Raw genomic sequence first — 26367 nt, forward strand, 5'->3', positions numbered from 1 at the left:
TATATATATACAGGGTTCCTGCTACTTACCCTGTTATAAGGTTTGCAATAAGCATATTGTCTTTTTCAACTACTCTAGCAAATTCCATGCAGTGCAGCATTCATTGCCTGCTCACATGAAGCAGCAACCGATTAAAATGCTCTGCATTTCAAAATGTTTCTTTTTACAAGTATTTTCACCAAAGTTAAAAATGCATATGTGCACATACAACAGCACTGTATCACTTTTCCATAAAATAAGGAGGGAACACCGAATAAAGTACACCTGTAAACCATTTTCAAATGCCTCTTAGCGTCTCACAGTTTAATATCTTGCCAGCACATGCATACATCCAACATCCCCCATTCCAATGTATAGGTGCTGCTTACGTTTTTCTTTTGTCCTCTGCATTTTGTCAATTCCAATTCACTTTTCCATTATAAAGATGCAACTACAAGTCCCAGAATGCAAAGTAAAAAACACCACGAAACTTCACAATTTCAAACTGTGACATATGTTCCAAATAAACATATGTCATTTTGTGCTCTTCTAAATACCTCTTGGGAAATCTTTTTAATAAAGTTAAAAAATGCATATCTCAATTTCCCACAGCAGTGTCTCACTTTTGCATAAAACAAAGCAAAAGCAGGAAAAATAAATGTGTACACAATTTGAAATTTGTGCTCACTTTGCGCCAGTTTAATATATTAACAGTACATTTAGAGTTCCTAACATAACCCATTCCAATCTTCAGATGCTTATGCAGTCCTACTTTTTCTCTCTACATTCTGTGACTTGTACTCCAACGTTTATAATGGTAAAAGTGCAACTACAAGTCCCATAATGCAAACAAAACATCTATGACTACATAAACACCTACAGATTATAATGCATCATGTTGCCAAGTATTCATATACTACAAACACATTGCATTCATACACAACTGCCATTTAAACTGTACTACACATATTTTCTGTCAACTTTTCTTCGCTTTTACAAATTGTTACAATGTTCTGCAAATGCACACACACATTTCTTAAATTTCCAGAAAATGCTCCTAAAAGCAACTATTTTTAACCATTCACCAATTTTATTAACCTTTTCCCCACCCATCCTCCTTCAATTACAAATAGAACCCTTCCTTCCTGACAGTACTTCATCATTATCAAATATGCCCACTAACTTTCTTTTATAAATGCAGGAAAGAAACAGATCACTGCAATCAAGAACTGAAAAACAAATACCCTTTGCATCTGACAAAGTAAGTACATTAATTGCCCAGTTATATGTATGTTATTATAGCAACACAGTGCCACTATATATATTACCCCAGACTACTTTTATCAAACCAGCATTTCTTTCACTCTAGCCCATTACATTCTACAATATACACTCATGCTATTTCCATCTACACACCACCATTACAACACCCAGCCTGTTCCTCAAGACTGCACAATCCCCATACAGATTCCATCACACTACCAATGCCTTCCTCACTAACTTAACACCATCACACCTCTGTACACTCGTATTCCCCCAACCTTTCCAACCACACCTAGTATACCACCTCACAATCAAACAGTACTCTATTCATCTCTACAATCACAGCCACGCACCCATGCACCAAACATGTATAAACATTGTACAACTTCCCAATACAACCTTTCTCTTTTCCCAACAAGCACAAAAACATGCCTCCCAAACAGCAACTATGTAGAAAAGAAAGAAAAACTAGTGCAGATAAGACTAAAAGTACACCACATAGTCATCCACCTCTAAAACAGTTTATAGAAAAACTTAAAACAAAAGAGCTAATTGCCTCACTCAATAAAGCTAAATCAACCACGACTAAAAAAGGCAAGGCCCCTCTTCCAAAAACTAAAACTAAAAAATGATGTGCAGAGAAAAGCGCACCTACTAAAGAAACCAATACTCTATCTACCAGTGTTAACAAAGTCACGGTAAAGCGATCCAAAAAAATGATGTTAGAAAGAATGTTCCACCGTAGAGTTCTTAACAATCTTATAAAAAACATCTGAACAGTCACGATCTTCCCTTAAACACTACTGCACAAGACTAATCCTGCCAGCTCTAATCGACAGCGCTTTTATACGAAAGTGAAAATTATTCATATTAATTTTAAACAGAATGTAACCACTAACTAAATGAACCAATAAATTACAACAAATACTTCTAAACATGTGCAGTGTCAATATAAAGACCTTTTCAAACTTCTCTGATGGGGAATGGATGCACACAAGCAGCACAGACCATACTTCAATGAAGAAGCTTATAAACAAGAACAAGAAAAAACTATAGCCATAGACAATAATGGTCGGGGATATGAAATGGTGGATCAAACCATTATGACAAAAGAAACCCTTGTAGAAAGAAAATCCCCAAAAAACTTTCAACCAAATGCTACTTTCACCCAAATAAACAATCCAGTGTACAAATGGACATGCAGCTCAATGTGTTATGTACGCCAACAATCTTTTAAATCTTTACGACAATTCCTCAATCACTATGTTAAACTAAAAGACATGAGTAAAATCAAAACTTTACAAACCATAGACTCCTGTCCAGTGCGCAGCCCCACTGGTCTGTGAGGACATACATTAGCCTGCATTTCAGGAACTGCTTGCAAAAGCACTTTCCACCACATCAAAATGTTAGCCGCACACCATTCTACTATACAGAATCTTGTGCATCGACAGTACAATGCAAAATATCCTGCTCTAAAACTCCAAAATGTAAATAACATTCTCCTACATGGAACAGCCAAAGAAATCATTGAAGTGTAGAAAAGTGTAGAAGCATGTTCTTTTCCTCTACTCTTTAGTACAGGAAAAGGAGGACCATATGACAGGAAAATGTTCAATACATTATAAAGGAAAATTGCATTTCCAACATCTGTGAAGTGAATTCCATCTCCACAAAAAATCAAGCCTGGAGAATTGATATTATCATTCTCAAAAGATGACATTCCTGAAGCATACAAAAAAGCATACACACCTTATTTACAATTTGTCGCGATTGTTGAATTTGAGGACTGTGCATCTCTGATTTATTTACGAAAAAATAATCGGAGCAGCAGGAAACAGTTGCATTAGGCTTTTAAAAAATTCCTTCAATGCAACTTCCAAAGACAACAGAGTCACAAGCCCCAAAGTGTCCCATCCACAATGCACAATCACAATATCTGGATATTTAAAGTTAGCCATATTTTCACAAAATGAAAGCAAACTTGGCCAGTATGAGCCACACATTGCATGCCAGGAAAATTCCCCTTCTGCCGTTCCAATATTTCCAAGGATACCCTAATTATCAGCATATATCTTCAATGACTGAAGAGTCCCCAAGAATCCACACCGTCTGCCTTCTCAAAGACATTGCCATAGCATTTATCACTGCTCTCACAACTCCTGCAAACAAAGCTCCTACTACCCTCTCTGTTCCTGTACACCACACCCAGCAAACCTGATTGGCTACTCCTCACAGTCCCTTTTTTAAGGCAGCCATCCACAAAAGGATGGATGCGGCACATGCCATCCATGAACAGCCGCAGTGTCTGCAGACCCGCTTGCAGAGGGTAGCCCTTCGACCCTTTCCACGTCCATGCTCTTAACACTGCCTCATTGGCTGCTTTCAAACAGTCACACATCCATCCACCAATCACATCCAAAACCTCTACACCTAACCCTATCATCTCTCTTCAACACTGCATATGTACACTTGAACTCTCACAGTACACATCTCCTCTTAAAAAACACATCTGGATCAAATGTACTGTGCGATGGGCCAACATTTCTATTTCCAGATTCACCAACATCTGCCTCTAGAAAAATATGATACAGGTATGCTTATATTTAAAAAAATAAATCTTGAACGCTTTCACAAATATATATATATATATATATACAGGGTTCCTGCTACTTACCCTGTTATAAGGTTTGCAATAAGCATATTGTCTTTTTCAACTACTCTAGCAAATTCCATGCAGTGCAGCATTCATTGCCTGCTCACATGAAGCAGCAACCGATTAAAATGCTCTGCATTTCAAAATGTTTCTTTTTACAAGTATTTTCACCAAAGTTAAAAATGCATATGTGCACATACAACAGCACTGTATCACTTTTCCATAAAATAAGGAGGGAACACCGAATAAAGTACACCTGTAAACCATTTTCAAATGCCTCTTAGCGTCTCACAGTTTAATATCTTGCCAGCACATGCATACATCCAACATCCCCCATTCCAATGTATAGGTGCTGCTTACGTTTTTCTTTTGTCCTCTGCATTTTGTCAATTCCAATTCACTTTTCCATTATAAAGATGCAACTACAAGTCCCAGAATGCAAAGTAAAAAACACCACGAAACTTCACAATTTCAAACTGTGACATATGTTCCAAATAAACATATGTCATTTTGTGCTCTTCTAAATACCTCTTGGGAAATCTTTTTAATAAAGTTAAAAAATGCATATCTCAATTTCCCACAGCAGTGTCTCACTTTTGCATAAAACAAAGCAAAAGCAGGAAAAATAAATGTGTACACAATTTGAAATTTGTGCTCACTTTGCGCCAGTTTAATATATTAACAGTACATTTAGAGTTCCTAACATAACCCATTCCAATCTTCAGATGCTTATGCAGTCCTACTTTTTCTCTCTACATTCTGTGACTTGTACTCCAACGTTTATAATGGTAAAAGTGCAACTACAAGTCCCATAATGCAAACAAAACATCTATGACTACATAAACACCTACAGATTATAATGCATCATGTTGCCAAGTATTCATATACTACAAACACATTGCATTCATACACAACTGCCATTTAAACTGTACTACACATATTTTCTGTCAACTTTTCTTCGCTTTTACAAATTGTTACAATGTTCTGCAAATGCACACACACATTTCTTAAATTTCCAGAAAATGCTCCTAAAAGCAACTATTTTTAACCATTCACCAATTTTATTAACCTTTTCCCCACCCATCCTCCTTCAATTACAAATAGAACCCTTCCTTCCTGACAGTACTTCATCATTATCAAATATGCCCACTAACTTTCTTTTATAAATGCAGGAAAGAAACAGATCACTGCAATCAAGAACTGAAAAACAAATACCCTTTGCATCTGACAAAGTAAGTACATTAATTGCCCAGTTATATGTATGTTATTATAGCAACACAGTGCCACTATATATATTACCCCAGACTACTTTTATCAAACCAGCATTTCTTTCACTCTAGCCCATTACATTCTACAATATACACTCATGCTATTTCCATCTACACACCACCATTACAACACCCAGCCTGTTCCTCAAGACTGCACAATCCCCATACAGATTCCATCACACTACCAATGCCTTCCTCACTAACTTAACACCATCACACCTCTGTACACTCGTATTCCCCCAACCTTTCCAACCACACCTAGTATACCACCTCACAATCAAACAGTACTCTATTCATCTCTACAATCACAGCCACGCACCCATGCACCAAACATGTATAAACATTGTACAACTTCCCAATACAACCTTTCTCTTTTCCCAACAAGCACAAAAACATGCCTCCCAAACAGCAACTATGTAGAAAAGAAAGAAAAACTAGTGCAGATAAGACTAAAAGTACACCACATAGTCATCCACCTCTAAAACAGTTTATAGAAAAACTTAAAACAAAAGAGCTAATTGCCTCACTCAATAAAGCTAAATCAACCACGACTAAAAAAGGCAAGGCCCCTCTTCCAAAAACTAAAACTAAAAAATGATGTGCAGAGAAAAGCGCACCTACTAAAGAAACCAATACTCTATCTACCAGTGTTAACAAAGTCACGGTAAAGCGATCCAAAAAAATGATGTTAGAAAGAATGTTCCACCGTAGAGTTCTTAACAATCTTATAAAAAACATCTGAACAGTCACGATCTTCCCTTAAACACTACTGCACAAGACTAATCCTGCCAGCTCTAATCGACAGCGCTTTTATACGAAAGTGAAAATTATTCATATTAATTTTAAACAGAATGTAACCACTAACTAAATGAACCAATAAATTACAACAAATACTTCTAAACATGTGCAGTGTCAATATAAAGACCTTTTCAAACTTCTCTGATGGGGAATGGATGCACACAAGCAGCACAGACCATACTTCAATGAAGAAGCTTATAAACAAGAACAAGAAAAAACTATAGCCATAGACAATAATGGTCGGGGATATGAAATGGTGGATCAAACCATTATGACAAAAGAAACCCTTGTAGAAAGAAAATCCCCAAAAAACTTTCAACCAAATGCTACTTTCACCCAAATAAACAATCCAGTGTACAAATGGACATGCAGCTCAATGTGTTATGTACGCCAACAATCTTTTAAATCTTTACGACAATTCCTCAATCACTATGTTAAACTAAAAGACATGAGTAAAATCAAAACTTTACAAACCATAGACTCCTGTCCAGTGCGCAGCCCCACTGGTCTGTGAGGACATACATTAGCCTGCATTTCAGGAACTGCTTGCAAAAGCACTTTCCACCACATCAAAATGTTAGCCGCACACCATTCTACTATACAGAATCTTGTGCATCGACAGTACAATGCAAAATGTCCTGCTCTAAAACTCCAAAATGTAAATAACATTCTCCTACATGGAACAGCCAAAGAAATCATTGAAGTGTAGAAAAGTGTAGAAGCATGTTCTTTTCCTCTACTCTTTAGTACAGGAAAAGGAGGACCATATGATGAAAGGTCCACAACAGTTAGTGCATCAGCATATCACTCTTTACGTATGTATTCTGAAGACCCCAGATTGAGGCAAAATGTTGAATACATTTTCAATCTCCTCTTCGAAGGTGAATAACAACTCTATGTTATGGAGTTAGACACACATTAAAAACAGGCTCTAACTTTTTAAACATATCCTCCAGCCAACTACTTAAAAAAATAAAAGACAAAGACAAAGTTGTGCAGTCAAGTATCACAAATCTCTTGCAAACATGCGTGGTAAAAAAAATACTGGTTCCGGCGTCAGCTGATGTACGTTGTATGCTAAGGAACTGTAAGGATATTTGGCGTGTTACAGCACAGAGTACAGCACTACTGCACAGGTAGCAATTTTTTTTATGCAGCACCACCACATGGGTGTGGTGCATTGCTATATGTGTTACCAGATTAACATGGACATATAAGTAAATACAGGCTATTCAGTCAAAAACAATTTTAACATATAAGATGCAAATCTATTTTTACAGTTAAAAGCACACGTGCACATTCAAAAATGCACACTATTTTTCACCTGAAATGCCTATGGTGCAAGAGACACATTTGAAAATTAATAACTAACATTATTAATAACTAAACTGACTAATAAAACTGCATTTAACATAACCCACTAATAAAAATGTGTCTCCACTGCAGAAATAGGCCTACTCTGCTGCTCTGTCCACATAACTACAGGAAGCCAAGGACCCGAAGGTACAGGAAATCAGTTGGTTACAAATGGTTACTGTAAAAAGGAGCCATTGTGTAGAGAGGGAGGAGATGGCATGATTAATTTCTGATTGGAGCAGCGTCATAGCAAGTATCATGCTAGAGGCAGTGATGAGAGTTTGAAGAGAGGGGGAGGACAGTCGGGATTTGGAGAGCTGGGAGAAGGACCTGTTTTCCTGGCTGGAGCATTCCTGCTGCAAAAGCTGAGAGTTCCAGGCAATAACCCCGGTTTGAGAACGAAAGACGCTTGTTTTCAACGGGGTTAATCTTCAAGGGAGCCACATTCAGAAAGAGAACAGCTGAAGAAAACTCAGGCTGAACAGATAAGGTAATTACAGAAGTGTGGGGGCTGAGTGTGTACGAGAATATTCAGTCAGTGTAGGAAAGGAGATTCCTGTGCTTTAATCACATGTTAATGTTGCAAATTGAGTTCTTGTCTCCGCCACTCTCTTTTCAGTGTATCACAGACAATGCTGTTACTGTGCTATTTTATTTATTTCTGTAAAGAGTGAGATCGTGTTTAAATGCAACTTTTATAATACACAAAAATATTTGAAAGCAGACGGGTGGTGTGTTTTATATTTACCAAAGCAGTGCTGATGATGTGGGGAGATGTTTAGACAGTGCAATTGTCATTTTCAAGGTAGCTAAACATCAAATTTGGTTGCAGCCGTGTGCACAATGTAATTCAGTATGAGCAGTTATAACTAACTGTGTTCGTTGTAGTTTGTCGGAGGTCTATGAGTCGGCAAAAAGGGAGGCCCAGGACATAGTTCACTACCGTATATAAGATAGTGAAAATACCACATGATAGCTCGCTGCCGTAGATAAGACAGAGAGAAATTGCCCATGGTGGAACACTAAAAATGAAAATGTGGTGTTCCAGAAATGCAAGCCTGAGGTCTCTCTAGTGATTACATGAAAAATCTAAGCAAAAATAAGGGATTCTGGTTATTGGGGCCACAAATAAAACAAGGGAATTATGCTCACCAAAATACCAACCACGCATACCAACCATGCATACCAAATACGCATGTCTGGGTGCTGAAACAATGCATGTCCACTGTATTATTGTTGTACATGGCCCAATCTGAATACAAGGAGTGATTGTTGCTAAGTTATTTTTCGGCGGTAAGAAAATACCGTCAGGCCCCAAATCTCCACAAAATACCCTACAGAACCTAGGCCCACCCCCATCGTTTGCCACTTTAAGGTGGGCAGAGTACACATGGGATGACTTACACAACTTCTTATGCACTGCAAACCAAAATAAAGATGGAATGGACATAACAACCCCAGGAGAACTCTGTTCTCTTGGCCCTGTAAATGTATCAAGATACTTTCACCATCGCTTCATAGTCATTCTGAATTTTATCTGCAATAAAAGTACCCCTCTGCTCGGAAAAGTGCAACACTTGTTTGGAGAAAAGAATATCAATGCAGAGGAGCACCACACATCCACATGCTTTTGTGGATAAAAGATGCAAAAAAAATTGGCAATGATTCTGATGACACTGTTTTACAATATATTGAAAAATACATTACCTGCGACATCCCTTCAGAAACCACACAAAGTGACCTACATACACAAGTGTTATGCTTACAAAAACCTGAATGTGTCCAATACTGCTGATGTAGATATAAAAACAAAGGGAAATACTATACCAAATGTCGCTTTGGCACCCTTAGACTAGTCTTCAAAAAAGGATAAGTAAGTAGCTTGATGTCTTCTGTTAGACACAACGTAAAATGCAAATCCCCTAAAAATACCTACAATATTAGAAGAGAGAAAGCATCCAAGTGCATCAATGATCACAATGCAATCATCCCCCTCTTGTTGAATGCAAAAATAGACATACAGTACATTGCAGACAAGTCCACTGCAGTTGCAAGATATGTCACAGCCTATATCACCAAAGCTGAGAAAACAGAGCTAAAGGACTTCTGGGATGACATATAATCTGACAAAACACTATCACAGAAATTGTACAGCTTTGGTATATAAATGATCTCCCATAGAGAAAGCGGGTCCTACGAAGCTGCAGACTGTTTAACTGGTACAGCCTTATATGGCAAATCTGAGCACATTGTCTGGCTAAACCATGGACCAGCCTCATCCTGAAAAAGAGTATTAAAATCCTATCAAAAGATAGAAAACATAGCCACAAATGATCCCAACAGCCAGGACATTTATAAAAAATGATTTACTTGACACATACTACCCAAACAGGAGTACTACTTTGGAAAACGTGTGTCTCCACAACATTGCCCAAAACTACACCTGCAAAAACAATGTCACACCAAATAAGACAACTGGCAAATATTCAGTTTCAACTTGTGAAGGAAGCCTAGTAAAGCTAACTAAACCAAGTCTAATTAATCATATTAAATTATCATGTACAACTCCACAACATAGAGAACTGTTTTACATGGCGCTATTCCAACCTTTTAAACCTTGGAGAAAAGAAAAATAATTATTAGGTGACAATGGCCCTCATTCTGAGGTTGGTGCTAGTCATGGAGCTATTAGCACCATGACTAGCACCATTACCGGTACCGTGTCCACCCTCGTTCAATGGGGACTTACCGGTCTAGTCTGACCTTTGCGGGACCGGTAAATCCCCATTGAAAATGTCAATCCCCATTCCCATTTGAGCCCCCATAGGGCTCAATGGGAATGGGGAGAGTGCTAATAACGGTACAGTAAATTATGGTACCGTTATTAGCTCTGAAGTGCCTTCACGGATCCCGTCCATAATGCCTGGTAAAAGCAGGAATTAAGGACGGGCCGCAAAGGGACCTCGTGGTAGGGCGCAAAGGGTTTACCGGCACCAATGTCCTTAACGGTGCCCGATATCCCTTTGTGCCCTACTCGGAATGACCCCAATTACTCGTTTGAAGCTGCATTTAAAGCAAATGAAAGCAGTATAACAAAGGACAATTTAAAACAATGTAAATAAATGTTGGACAATGAACGCCGACAAGAGGAAGAAATTGAATCTCAGCTACACAAAGACATTCCTGAGGGCAGTAAACCTTCCCTTACAGGAAGCCTAGAACCACTTGGAGAACCACTCAGAATAAATGAAGCAGAAATAGCCATGGCTGGGGTAAAAAAGACCATGGGGGTCATTCCGAGGTTGGTGCTAAGGGAACAATGATGCCGGTAAAGGAATACTGGCATTGTTTACCACTACGGGCTATTCTGACTAGCCCGACCGCTATTAGCGGCATCGTAAAGTACGGTGCCGTAAATAGCAGTCTGGGCGCGGGCACACGACCCACCATGCCGGCAATAGCGGCATGCCGTAAACTGAAGTAGATCACATGCAAATAACGGCCTCATGAAAGTGGGAAAAGTGGTTACCGGCATACCGTAAATACTGGCTTCGCCGACCTACCGTAAAATGCCTTAAGCAGTGTTCCCAACTGCCACAGGTGCACACAATCAGCACAGGTGGAGGCAATGGGTTCTGGCCCAGTACAAAAGGAGCACACCCGCACACCACACCCCCTCCCACACCAAGATGATTCCAATAGTAGTAGCATCACTAGAGCTGGAGGACATGCTTGCATTGCCACAACAGCCGGCACCACAGAGGAGACGCAGGAGGAGAAGCAGGGTGAGACAGGGCAGCATGCCCCACCAGTGCAGCCACCGTTACCACACCGGCAGCCCCAATCCCTCGCATCAGAGCCAGTCCTTTCAATGTAACCCCTGGGCAGATCCACACCCTGTACCGTCTGGACTGGGACACCATCGCCACCATAGTGGACCTGATACACAACGACATAGTGAGCCTCATCGAAATACGCACCGCCACCCCCCCTCTACTGAAGGTAGCGTCTGTGCTCCACTTCCTTGCCACAGGTACCTACCAGCACACATTGGGGCACATACATGGAATATCACAACCCCTATTTTCTCGCATTCTGAACCAAATGCTGGATGCCCTCCTCAAGCACACAAGGGACTATTTTCTCACATTCTGGACCAAGTGCTGGATGCCCTCCTCAAGCACACAAGGGACTACATATCTCTACCACGGACTCCCCAGGAGATATCTGATACAAAAGTTGCCTTCCATGCACTGGCAGGCATGCCAAATTGTGTAGGTGCCCTCGACTGCACCCTCATGGAGTTGGTGGTCCCGCATGCCATGGAGGTGGTGTACCACAAGCGATACCACTCCATCAATGTACAGATGGTATGCAACGCCAGCAAGTTCATCACACGTTGTTGTGCCCGATACCCCAGATCAACTCATGACTCTATGGTCCTGCAGAACTCCACGCTACCACGCTTCATGGAGAGACATGCTGGATGACGTTCCTGGCTGCTTGGTAAGTTGCAGGACTGGCACATGGCATTGAAATGGGTGGAGAGATGCACACACCCCCATGCTGTCAATGTTGATGTGACTGCACGATGTGCACATCACCGAACACTGTGCCCCAAATCATCACAAGCGGTACATGACACCCAAATCCCATATGAATGAAGTAAGGTCGACACCTATCACTACATGACTAACAAGAAACCACCCCACATCCCACAACATGTGCACCACACATCAGCGGCCGTCACCCTCCGTAACGCCATCCAGCACCTTGCTGTGCATATGCACTATGTTGCTTTCTCCAGCATATCACCACACAGGACAAGCATCCCTGTGAGTGCATCAAACTGAACCAACTAGGGAATCCACTGTCTGTCATAGGGCCGGCACACCCACAGGAGTGCTGCATGTCACCATGGGAATGATCAGCGCTGATTGCCCAATATTGCACAGACTACTGCCCACACTCCCTCTAAGTAAATCTCACGGAACACAACACATTACAATTCTGACACGAACACAGCTGCAAGCGTACACGATGCATGTGCAACAAGACGTCAGTGCACACCATGTATCATCGGGAAGATAGTTATATAAGTGGGTTCTCCCAATTTTTTTGTTCTTGGGGGGTCAGATCTGTAAACAGGGAGTTATAAACAGAAAGGAAAACAAACCAGACTGACTACCCCTCTCTCATAGGCCTGTCGAAGACACAGGTGCAGATGTTAAGAAACTGTTTAATAAGTCAACAGTAACAGATATCTTACGGGACCTAATTATTCAGCTAAGACCGGTAGTTGCAAATGTATAAATCACTTTAATAATTGCTTAAAAAACCACATCTTAAAAAAACATTAATAGGCTTTTTCATACACCACTCATACCTTTCATTCCAATTCATACGTTTTGTGAACTAAGGGTTCAACAGTTTACATTTTCTTTCAGCATATTTGATATTTACAGTATGCATGACATCGGAAAACAACATTAGATTTTCCTATAGGTCGACATATATTTCGGCCCTTCTTGAAAGTACCATCGTTGTCTACGGTGGTCATACCAGTAGTTATTGGGCCATCTTCAGGACAGTAGTTATTATATTGAAGCTTAGTTTCATCACCCTTTTCTCATACGAAAAGCCACATCTATGGTCGACGTATATTATTGTAGACCAAGGAGCTATAAATACTGGATATCTTCTGTATTTCACAGTATCTGGAACCAGAGGGCACCTCAGTGTAGGTGAATCTTCAGAATCTGTTTTTGAACTACTGCGTAGTCAGCTGTCATCAAAGAAGGCTGCTTTCATCAGACTCATCCGGTGTAGCGCCTGTTGTAGAATCTCAATACACGGAACCGTGAAGAGATGGCGTGCTGTTTGCCGGTCACTCAGTAGCTCCTTGGTCTACAATAATATACGTCGACCATAGATGTGGCTTTTCGTATGAGAAAAGGGTGATGGAACTAAGCTTCAATATAATAACTACTGTCCTGAAGATGGCCCAATAACTACTGGTTTGACCACCGTAGACAACGATGATACTTTCAAGAAGGGCCGAAACATATGTCGACCTATAGGAAAATCTAATGTTGTTTTCCGATGTCATGCATACTGTAAATATCAAATATGCTGAAAGAAAATGTAAACTGTTGAACCCTTAGTTCACAAAACTTATGAATTGGAATGAAAGGTATGAGTGGTGTATGAAAAAGCCTATTAATGTTTTTTAAGATGTGGTTTTTTAAGCAATTATTAAAGTGATTTATACATTTGCAACTACCGGTCTTAGCTGAATAATTGGATCCCTTAAGATATCTGTAACTGTTGACTAATTAAATAGTTTCTTAACATCTGCACCTGTGTCTTCGACAGGCCTATGAGAGAGGGGTAGTCAGTCTGGTTTGTTTTCCTTTCATCTTGAAGATGCAACCCACACCATTAGTCCATGCCACAGGAAACATTGAGGGGCTGGAGATGGTGTAAATACATCCATGAACATGTGCATGTGGACAACTATAAACTGCAGGCATGTGTGACTAGTACAGCTGGCCATCATGAATTGACCAACATTTACCTTTTATTGCCTCTCATGCAGGTGATAGTGGCGATCCATTGAAGCCGTGGCTCCTCACCCCTGTCCGAAACCCACAGAACAGGCACGAGGAGGACTACAATCATTCCCATACCCATACCCGCGTGGGTTTCGAGCAGACCTTTGGCGTGTTGAAGGCACAATTTCACTGCCTCAGCTGGTCTGGTGGGGCACTCCTCTACATGCATGAGAAGGTAGCCAAGATTATCATGGCATGTGTCATGCTGCACAATATGTGCATCCGCTGGAACATGCCCTGCCCTCTGACATTGAACTGCTACCACCTGGTGATGATGAAGGGGCAGAAGAAGATGTGGATGGACATCATTGCGGTGCCGATGCACAGGAGGCACGTGCTGTGCGCAAGTCAGTGATTGCACAATATTTCTGACTCACATGGCAGCAGAGGGTGACGTAATGTTTGGACAAAGGGCACTGGGTGCGGGGGTACATGTACACTATGCACTGTAAATGAATACATGACACATGCACAATGAAGAATGTCCACTCAGGTCTTGTTTTCTACACAACGGGTGTATTAAATATAACAATGTAAATGTAAGTGCAAAAACCCTCCACTACCCTCACCCCTCCCCCTCCCCCCACAACACCCCCACACACCCTCACCCTCCTCCCCATCGGCCACAACTCCCCACACACCCTCACCCACTCCCCCTTCCCCCACAACTCCCCCACACACCCTCCCCCCAACCCCTCCCCCATAGCTCCCCCACACACCCTCACCCCTCCCCCTCCCCCCACAACTCCCCCACACAAGTCCCATTGAGTCTCCAAAGCCAACATGAGGCTGCCCTGACAATTAATTGGCACTCCCTGGTCCAGGGGGTGGCATGTCTTGCCGGCGCAGGGTACGTACCGACCTGCGGAGCATTCTGGTCCTACCGGGGTCAAAGATGGTTTTTTGTGCAAAAAATATTTTTGAGAATTTCAGGGTTCTAGGAAGCGGATTAAGGTCTTTTTCAGGCTGCCGATATTTTTGGGACATTTGGTTCTCTCAGACATATTTTTTGGGCCACCAACATTTTCTGGTCTTTAGGGGGTCTAGGACGCATGGAAACACCTTTTTTCGGGGTTCCAAAGACTTCTAGATTTTTGGAGGCCCAAGATGCATTTTAAGCCTTTTTTGGGCTACCAAAATGTTCTGGTCCTTCGTCTAGGATGCCTTTTTTGATCCAAATATATTTTTGGGAATTTCAGGCTTCTGGGATGTGGATTCAGGTCTTTTTCTGGCTGCCGATGTTTTTGGGACATTTGGAGCACTGTGACACATCTTTCGGGCCGCCAACATTTTCTGCACTTTAGGGGGTCTAGGATGCTTGGAAATGCCTTTTTCAAGGCTCCAAAGTTTTGTAGATTTTTTGAGGCCTGAGTGGCATTTTCTGGGCTTTTTTGAGCTGCCAAACATTCTGGTCCTACCGGGGTATAAAATGGCTTTTTTGAGCCTACAATATTTTTGGGAATTTCAGGGTTCTAGGAGGGTCTTTTCAGGCTGCCAATGTTTTTGGGACATTTGGAGCTCTGTGACATATCTTTTGGGCCGCCAACATTTTCTGGTCTTTAGGGTGTCTTGGATGCCTGGAAACGCCTTTTTTCGGGGATCCAAAGTTTTGTAGATTTTTCGAGGCCTGAGTGGCATTTTTAATGCTTTTTTGGGCTGCCAAACATTCTGGTCCTACCGGGGTCTAAAATGGCTTTTTTTTGGGTGACAATATTTTTGGGAATTTCAGGGTTCTAGGATGCGGATTATGGTCTTTTCAGGCTGCCAATGTTTTTGGGACATTTGGAGCTCTGTGACACATCTTTTGGGCCGCCAACATTTTCTGGACTTTAGGGGGTCTAGGATGCCTGAAAACGCCTTTTTCGGGGCTGCAAAGTTTTGTAGATTTTTGAAGGCCTAACATGTATTTTAAGCCTTTTCAGGAATTTCAGGGTTCTAGGATTCCATTTAAGGCCTTTTTCAGGCTGGTGATACTTATGGGACATTGCAAGTTTCTGACATATTTATTTGACCACCAACATTTTCTGCACTTTAGGAGGACTTGGATGCCTGAAAACCCCTTTTTTGGGGACCAAAGTTTTGTAGATTTTTAGAGGCTTAAGATGCATGTTAAGCCTTTTTTTGGGGGACAACATTTTCTGGTCCTACCGGGGACTAGGATGCCTTTTTTGAGCTGAAAATATTTTTGGGAATTTCAGGGTTCTACGATGCGGATTAGGGTCTTTTCAGGCTGCCAATGTTTTGGGGACATTTGGAGCTCTGTGACACATCTTACGGGCCACCAACATTTTCTGCACTTTAGGGGGTCTAGGATGCCTGGAAACGCCTTTTTCAAGGCTGCAAAGTTTTGTAGATTTTTGGAGGCCTGAGTGGCATTTTTAGGGCTTTTTTGGGCTGCCAAACATTCTGGTCCTACCGGGGTATAAAATGGCTTTTTTGAGCCTACAATATTTTTGGGAATTTCAGGGTTCTAGGATGCGGATTAGGGTCTTTTCAGGCTGCCAATGTTTTTGGGACATTTGGAGCTCTGTGACATATCTTTTGGGCCGCCAACATTTTCTGGTCTTTAGGGTGTCTAGGATGCCTGGAAACGCCTTTTTCGGGGCTCCAATGTTTTATAGATTTTTCGAGGCATGAGTGGCATTTTTAGGGCTTTTTTGGGCTGCCAAACATTTTGGTCCTACCGGGGTCTAAGATGGCTTTATTGGGCCGACAATGTTTTTGGGAATTTCAGGGTTCTAGGATGCAGATTAGGGTCTTTTCAGGCTGCCAATGTTTTTGGGACATTTGGAGCTCTGTGACACGTGTTTTGGGCCGCCAACATTTTCTGGACTTTAGGGGTTCTAGGATGCCTGAAAATGCTTTTTTCGGGGCTCCAAAATTTTGTAGATTTTTGGAGGCCTGAGGGGCATTTTTAAGGATTTTTTGGGCTGCCAAACATTCTGGTCCTACCGGGGTCTAAAATGGTTTTTTTGCGCCGAAAATATTTTTGGGAATTTCAGGGTTCTAGGAAAGGGATTAAGGTCTTTTTCAGGCTGCCAATGATTTTGGAACATTTGGAGCTCTCTGACACATTTCTTGGGCCACTGACATTTTCTGCACTTTAGGGGGTCTAGAATGCCTGGAAACCCCTTTTTCTGTGCTCCAAAGTTTGGTAGATTTTTGGAGGCCTAAAATGCATTTTAAACCTTTTTTTGGCCACCAACATTTCCTGGCATTTAGGGGTTCTAGGATGCATCGAAACTCCTTTTTCAGGGCTCCAAAGATTTCTAGATTTTTGGAGGCCTAAGATGCATTTTTAAGCCTTTTTTGGGATGCCAAACATTCTGGTCCTACCAGGGACTAAGATGCCTTTTTTGGGCCAAAAATATTTTTGGGATTTTTAGGTTTCTAGGATTCGGATTAAGGTCCTTTTCATGCTGCTGGTGTTTTTGGGACATTTGAAGCTCTGTGACACATTTTTCGGGATGCCAACATTTTCTGGACTTTAGGGTGTCTAGGATGCCTGGAAACGCCTTTTTTTCGGGGCTCCAAAATTTTGTAGATTTTTGGAGGCCTGAGTGGCATTTTTAGGGCTTTTTTGATGTGCCAAACATTCTGGTCCTACCGGGGTCTAAGATGGCTTTTTTGGGCGAACAATATTTTGGGGAATTTCAGGGTTCTAGGATGCGGGTTAGGGTCTTTTCAGGCTGCCTATGTTTTTGGGACATTTGGAGCTCTGTGACACATATTTCGGGCCGCCAACATTTTCTGGACTTTAGGGGGTCTAGGATGCATCAAAACCCCTTTTTCGGGGTTCCAAAGATTTCTAGATTTTTGGAGGTCCAAGATGCATTTTAAGCCTTTTTTGGGCTACCAAAATGTTCTGGTCCTACCTGGGTCCAGGACGCCTTTTTTGATCCGAAAATATTTTTGGGAATTTCAGGCTTCTAGGATGTGGATTCTGGTCTTTGTCAGGCTGCCGATGTTTTTGGAACATTTGGAGTTCTCTGACACATTTTGTGGGCCACCGACATTTTCTGCACTTTAGGGGGTCTAGAGTGCCTGAAACCCACTTTTTCGGGGCTCCGAAGTTTGGTAGATTTTTGGAGGCCTAAGTGCATTTTAAACCTTTTTTTGGTCGCCAACATTTTCCTGACTTTAGGGGTTCTAGGATGCCTGGAAGCGCCTTTTTCCGGGGCTCCAAAATTTTGTAGATTTTTTGGAGGCCTAAGTGGCATTTTTAAGAATTTTTTGCGCTGCCAAACATTCTGGTCCTACCGGGGTCTAAGGTGGGTTTTTTTTGCGCCAAAAATTTTTTGGGAAGTTTCAGGGTTCTAGGAAGAAGATTAAGGTCTTTTTCAGGCTGCCAATGTTTTTGGGACATTTGGTTCTCTCAGACACATTTTTTGGGCCACCAAAATTTTCTGGACTTTAGGGGGTCTAGGATGCATGGAAACCCCTTTTTCGGGGTTCCGAAGATTTCTAGATTTTTAGAGGCCCAAGATGCATTTTAAGCCTTCTTTGGGCTACCAAAATGTGCTGGTCCTACCGCGGTCTAGGACGCCTTTTTTGATATGAAAATATTTTTGGCAATTTCAGGCTTCTAGGATGTGGATTCAGGTCTTTTTCAGGCTGCCAGTGTTTTTGGAACATTTGGAGCTCTCTGACATATTTTTTGGGCAACAAACATTTTCTGCACTTTAGGGGGTCTAGAATGGCTGTAAACCCCTTTTTTGGGGCTCCAACGTTTGGTAGATTGGTAAGGGGTGATGTTAACCCCAGACTGTTTTTTTTAGAACCCACCCTGAGGAAGGATACAGTCCGAAAGTCATCAGCAAGCGTCTCTGCTATGAAAACCACAATAAAAAAACCTTGAGAATTAACAAGTAAAGTGATTTAAATTCAAGTGGACATTTTGTGTCAATCTGTCCATGATTGACTATATTGGAAATATTATAACATATATATATGAAAACATTTGAAGTAGCATTGACTACAAAAACAGGCGTCTCCAATCTCAGTGGATATTCCACTGAGCACTCTTTGCCATTATATGCGTCCCATATTACTTTAATCCTTTTCCAAATAAGGCTTGTTCCATCTTGTGTTCGTTTTACTCCATGCCCCCTATTTTATATCACCCAAAATAAAAGTAATACTCTAGCACATCCCCAAACATATAGAGAAAAATGATGGCAACAAAATACAACCGGCAATCATAAATATATGCTCTAGTAGCACTAACATTTCCCCTCTTGCTATCTATATTTGTAGTGTTGTAGGTGAGGGCCTTCCTTTCCGCCATACTTGAACCTGAAGGGGCGATATAAATTCGTTAAGCACACACACATAAACAATAAACCATAATTTCTCTCCTCATCGTGCAATTTAGTTAATAAAAGTTCATTGAGGACCAGTAGTATTAGAAATGAAAAAAGCTAGAGAGAGAGAAAGAGAAAGAGAAAGAGAGAGAGAAAATAAAGGGGTTTTACATTTATTTATACACATTTTTTTCCACCTCCATATACATTTAATAATACTGTATACAGTATTTAAATTCTCATTTACGTTTCCAGTTTTCACCCTTAGTTACTCAATGGTTTCTCTGTAATTTTTACTTATGGCACTGCAGTTTCTCATTCTTGTGGCTGTTCCCCATTGGGTGCTGTGCTATTGTGTGCTTTTCTTACATCAGAGAGGTGTATCCAGTATTTCAGACCCTTAACCTTCACAGCAGAAGGTGTGCAATACACTACTTCATAAGGGCTGTGAAATCTTGGAGAATTCCATATCCGCACAAAACTACGCACGTACACCCTCTCTCCTGGCATTAACTGTGACATTGGACAGTCTGCTGCTGGGGTGTTTGTCTCTGTTTCACCGTCCCATGTGAATGGGGGCGCTATCTCTTTAGCTATACTTCGCACAGCTCTTGTCAGTTGTGTAAGGTATTCCTTAAACTCGTCCCACAGCACTGTGGCAGCTCTATGAGCGTCTGATGCCCATCTCACTGGAGATAGTGGCGTTTGAATGCATCTCCCCGTGACTATCCCATACGGGGACAAATTATGGTCCTTACTAGGCTGCGTTCTAAGTTGGAACAGTGCTAGGGGCAGGCAATACACCCAATTCTATTTTAGGGTGTGACACAATTTGGAGAGTCTGCTTTTAAGGAGACAGTTAATCTTCTTGACCACAGCGTTTGCCTGTGGGCAGTAAATCAAACATAGTTTGTGCTTTACACCTAGCAATGATGTTACTTCTTTGAAAAGGTCATTTACAAAATGAGTTCCATCATCTGACCGTATGATGTCACAAATTCCCCACCTGGGTTATATCTCCCTTACTAGGAATTTTGCTGCACATTTTGTGTATGGGTGTGCACAAGGTCCTGCTTCCACCCAGCGTGAGAAGGGACACACCACCACAAAGAGATACCTTGCTCCATTACATCTTTTGCCCATGTCTGCATAATCTATGTGTAACTCTCGGAATGGTCCAACTGGCCGAGGCAGTGTCCCCCTTAGTGTTCTAAGGGTCATCCCAGAGCTGTATGTCTGACATGTTATGCATTCTATTATTAGTTTTGCAAGGTGTTCTTGGAGGTTTGGAACAAATCATTCCTCCTGGATGTCTGCTGCTATGTGCTGCTTGGTAACCTGTGCAGGGAAATGAAGCTGTTGGAATGCTACGTGCAATAATTCTACTGGCATTACCACTTTTCCCATCATTTCTTGACGCCAGAGGAGGTCTGTGGCCGGTTGCTTGTACCATCTTTTTAGCCATATTTCCTGTTCTTCTATTAGGGCACACCTCTGCAATTCTATTATTTGCGCAATTGGCATGGAGTTTTATCCTTCTTCTTTATCGTCCTGTGTGTTCTTTTTTACTACACATTGTACTGCTTGGGGTGTGTTGAAGTACCCTGCTTCTTTTGCAGGGGCATCCGCCGCTGCGTTCCCGAGCGAGATGACATCAGTGTTATTGGTGTGAGCCTGGCATTTCACCAAAGCAATCACTGACGGCTCAGCCAATGCTTCGATGAGATCATTCAACTACTGTGCGTGTCGTACTGTGGATCCGTCTGCTCTTCTGAATCCTCTTCTTAGCCATTGCCAAGTCAGAGTATATTGTTACTGCGCATCCCTTGGCTGTGTGTAATGCTTCAATTAGTGCTATTAACTCTGCCGCTTGTGCAGAGTAATGGGAAGGGAGACGTTTTTGCACTATCACCTCATATTCATCTCCTTCTACTCACACTACTGCTGCCCTAAATGTTTTTCCCCTTTTCCTGGATCAATGGACACTGATCCATCCATGAAGTATACCTCACCTCCTTCTAGGGCATTTTCACTGACTTTGGGAATATCGTCACCTTCCCCCTCATAGGTGGTGCAATCGTGAGCTTGCATGTCTTCCACTGTACATGGTTCTGTGATGAAAGTGGCAGGGTGTACAGTCTTACAGCGCACAATATCCATGTTTGAGCTCGAGATGATGATTTCATATGCTGTGGCCCGCTGCGTGGTAAGTGGAGATTTTGATCTTTCAAGTATGGCAAACAAAGTTTGCTCAACAAATAGCATCACTGAGCATCCCATTACTATGGTGGAGCTTTTCTCAATTACTAAGGCGGCTGCTGCGAGTGCTTGTCCACACGCAAAGTGCCGCTGTAATAGGCCAATGGCTTATGGCCTAATGATGTTTTTTGCATGAGCACTGTCGTCATTAGGGTGCCGTTGCAGTGAGAGAATAAGTAAAAAAACTCCTGATCATAATCTGGTGTCACTAGAACCGGTCCTACTGAGATAATGTCTTTTAATTTATAGAACTCTGTGATTATTTCCTGTGTCCATTTTATTGGCACACTTACTTTTGGGCTTCTTTCAGTGCCTGGACAAGGGGACGTGTGTATGCTGCATAATCCAGTATCCATGCACGGCAATAATTGCATATGCCGAGGAATTTCTGCATATCCTTCACAGTGTTGGGCATCAGTGTTGCACGTATGGCTGCTGCTCTGTCTGGGATTATTCGTTTACCATCCTTTGATATTAGCTACCCCAGATACAATACTTTTGCTAGGCAGTACTGCAACTTTCCTTTGTATACCTTGTACCCCTTTGTAGCTAGTAAATTCAGCAGGGTTATTGAGTCTGCTCTACATTGCTCTTCACTTTCACTGCAAACTAAAAGGTTGTCAACGTATTGAATTATTGTGCTCTTTACATCAATGTTACCGAGGTCTTCATGCAAAATTCTGTTGCAAATGATGGGGCTCTCACAATAACCCTGGGGTAATCTGAAATGTTTATACCACTTCCCCCCTAGGGTGAATGCTGTTAGGTATTGGGAACTGGGGTCAAGTAGCACTGAGAAAAAAGCATTTTTCAAGTTCACTACTGTGAAGCATGTAGCGGGATTTGGGACCAGAGGGAACTCCTTCTGTATGATGTTATTAAGTGGGCGTAGGTCTTGTATCCTCCAAGCCCAGCCCTTCGCTTTTTTGATTGGATAGATAGCCGTATTACAAGGTGAATTTGATGGCACAATAATGCCCTGTTGCAGTAGTGCATTTATCATTTCTTTTATACCTTCCTCTGCTTCCCTGGAGAGGGGGTATTGCTTTACTCTGGGTGGCACTGCACCTGGCTTTAATTTTATTGTCATGGGTGTTCCTTCTTGTAAAAGCCCTACATTGTGTGGCCCTGTAGTCCATTCATTTGGTGGTACCTGTTTCATGTCTTCGTCAAAAATTGGTGGTGGTGCAAGGTGATGCACTGACACTGGCCATGAGGGGGTTATTTACTTCTCTATTTTGAATCATTTTGTCACAAGGCATACAAATTTCCATGATTATCTCCCCATCAGTGTCACTGTCAGTGAACAGCTCTTCGTCAGTAAGATCATGTAACGCTATGTTAGGGTCTAAACACAACACTGTTCTCCACTCACATCCGTGCATGTCCAGTCCTATTGCCACAATAGGTTTAGCTGATAATTTCTCCCTTTGTAGGTCGAGTGATAGGATGGTCCCTGGCACAATTTCTGGGGTTACCACTTGGTGGAAAATGAAATCAGATGGTACTCGCCATTCCTTTTGTGATATTTCAGGCATCACTCTAGTTAGTACCTGTATCCCATAAATGAACATGTCAACATTTGTGGGCACCGCCTCACTACTACTTAATTTGTCATGGTACTGATCATTAGCATGGCTCTGAGTGGGCATACCCGAGGAGTGGAGCACACTATCCGTTGTTCTGTAAACGAGATGGTCATATTAAGTTTACTGAGGAGGTTCCTCCCTACTAAATTTATGGGCGAGTCTTTGTGGTATAACAGGGATGCCAGCACCGTCTATCCTCCCACCGTTATAGCCAAATCTTTTGTATAAGGAACCTTTGAAATTGCCCCAGAGAATCCCTGTGTTTCAAAATTTTGGCCTGACAGCGGAAACCGGCCTTCCATGAGGCACGATTTTTCTGCTTCTGCTTGTTTCCTATCTCTGCCCCCACCTGTGGTTCCTCATCTGGACGTAGAGTAGTCGATAGGACTGGACATGCAAGTGCTCTCTGTGGGCTGTCCTAATCTAGGTAGGTATTTGTTCCCAGGACTGAGAAAACATTTTCTCCGACCATTGCCATTCCACGGAACAGCACAGGCGTGCCATTAGCCGTAGTAGCGAAGATCTTTGTGTGGGTGTTTCCCATGGTGTTTTGATGTGCTAATTGTGGTTGCATGCCCTGTTGTGGTACTTGTGGCCCTTGCTGAATTGGTTGGGTCCCTTGTGGAAAATGATTATAATATTGTGGTTGTATTGTTTCATGCAGGAGCTGGTCATTCTTTTTTTAGTGGTATTGTTGGGAAATCGGCTATAGTTTCTGTTTCTATTATTTGACATTTAAAAGGTTTATTTTTTTAGCTACATGATACACATTTAAATGAGGGGTGTATAGTGCCGATAGTCTGTTGTATTCCAGAATGTAAGGAATGTCAGCATTGACTTTGTTTGCATCAAAGTTAACTAGGAATAGACCATTGAGTGTACGCAGACATGAAAGTGCTACGCAACTCATACCTTCTTTAAAGACTGTGCTGCCAATGTCAATCAATTCTTGATTTAGGGTTATGCCTTGTGATTTGTGAATAGTGACAGCATATGCAAGTGAGAGAGAAAATTGATCTCTTTGTACGTACATGTCTTTGAAAAGAAGGAAACGTCCTATTATTCAGCCAATTTGTTTGACCTCTGGAAGTTTGCCAAAGTGGATATTCACAAATGGAATGTTGTTGTCATGTGGATATGTCTGGAAGCCAACAACTGTACCAATTACTCCATTGACTAAGCCTTGCTCTACGTCAAGGTTACGTTTTAGAATTACTCTGCAATTTAGACACAAACTTAATATTTTCTCCAATCTGGCTGTGTTGGAGATACATTTTTCTAAACTATTTAGTAGTGCTGTGTCATGTTGACACATAGGAAGTGTCATGCTGTGTACTTCTAGTTTGGCTGTGGAGCTGATATGCAGTATAGGTTGCATTTCTTTTTTCAACATTGTTTTGTTAAATTGACTACAGCTTGCAAGCATTGGCATTAAGACGTACACTTTAGATTTTTTTGTGTTAATTGTTGCATGACATCAGGAGCAGATGTGTTTCACCATAAAGCTGGTGGATTAGTCTTCTATTTAAGATTGATTATGTATCTTTAGTAAGCAACCCAGTTCTAATGCTTTTTAAAATGTTAGCATAAGTGAGGTCTACAGACTGGCACATGTTTTGAGTTAGTTCTTTGTAGTGAAAGTGTTGCCAGAGATTTAAATTTCCAATACTACTGAGAGTATTGCGACATTCTTTGCATCCTAATGTTTTGAAAATAGATTGCCCTTTCACTGGTTTAAACTATAGGAGGTCTCTGAAAACAACATGTTTTCCTTCAAATAGTTCCTTGTAGTTGGTTTTTAGGACTTCTTGCATTCTGAGATGAATTAAGGCCAACATGAGGTTGTACACCATGCTTACTTCATCTATCAAGAGCACTTTCATTTGTTTTAGAAATCTGCATACTTCAGTTGCAGCCTCTAGTGACAATTTGTGGTATTCAAATTTGTTTTGGTGTTCTACGGGAAGGAGTAGAAGTCGGTGTAAAGTGACACCACCTATGTAGTAAATATCTAAACCAGTGGGGGCTGTTACTACAGCTGAAAGGCTGTTGTTTGTTACATTTTCTAGAAATTAGATGATTATTTTAATTAGGAATGTTTTATCAGAACCAGCTTCACCAGTTACATACAGGAGCAGATGTTCATAATGTTTATAAGTTACGGTTTTACTTTCATGTTTAAAACCATGTTTAATTTTTTCAGCGACTTCCAGATAAATGGTGAGTTGTTCCTCATTTAGCTGAGATTGTAGGATTGACACGTTCTCCTCAGACTGTTTATATTGATACATGGGCCATCATTCCGAGTTTGGAGGTAAGTAACGTTCCTTACCGGCATGGCATAAATAGCGTGTCCGGGCTATCACCAGTCTGCTAATAGAGGACTATAAGGACTTCGCGGGCAAGAGCTTTGCGCCATGCCATTAAACGCATCCAAAATGCCCTTAGCGGCATCAAGCATAGTGCAGATAACACTACCGACATTGTCCAATGCGGCATTAGCGGTGACCGTAAATAGCGGTGACGGTTATTAGCGGTCGCCACTATTTACAGTCACCGCTAATAAGCGGAACCGGAAGTAGTGTCATCGCACAGGAACGGGAAGGAACATGACGGCCATCTTTAAAAACACAATCCTTTGTCATACTCACCACACAGGACCCCTGGGACTCTGCTGATTTTTGCAAAAAATCCAGCTCCCACACCACTATGCCTAAGGCCCTGAAGAAGGGAGCTGCCCGCCTGCAGAAAGAAAGGTTCAATGAGGATGAGCTGCAGATGCTGGTAGACACATTGCAGGAGCATGCTGCCATAGTGTTCTCTAACAACATGAAGAGAGAGGCAGTGCTTAAGAAGAAAGAGATCTGGGCACTTGTTGCCCAGAAGGTCAGTGCTGTGGGGAACACACCACGCACGATTAAAGACTGTCGCAAGCGCTGGGATGGCCTGCGACTAAGGGTACAAAACATCCTCTCTGTGAACCGCAGCCAGGCCATGGGAACAGGAGGAGGTCCCAGTTCCCCGATCATGCTCACCCCATGGGAGGACATCCGCGCCAGCATGATAGGAATGGAAGGCATTGAAGGTGTTGGCTAGATGGAGTGTGGCACCACAACATCGGGCGAATGAGGTGAGTGTCCAAAGTAAACATTGCTATGCCAAATCTGATGAAAGTCAACCAATATGTCAGTTCAAAGAGTCAAGCCATGGTCCACCACACACACACACTCCCAGCAAAGTAGGGTGATGCATTACAGACACATGCAGATGCCTGGTGAAAGG

This window comes from Ambystoma mexicanum, chromosome 7q, assembly GCF_040938575.1.
Source record: "Ambystoma mexicanum isolate Mex_15411 chromosome 7q, UKY_AmexF1_1, whole genome shotgun sequence".
Classification (NCBI taxonomy): Eukaryota; Metazoa; Chordata; class Amphibia; order Caudata; family Ambystomatidae; genus Ambystoma; species Ambystoma mexicanum.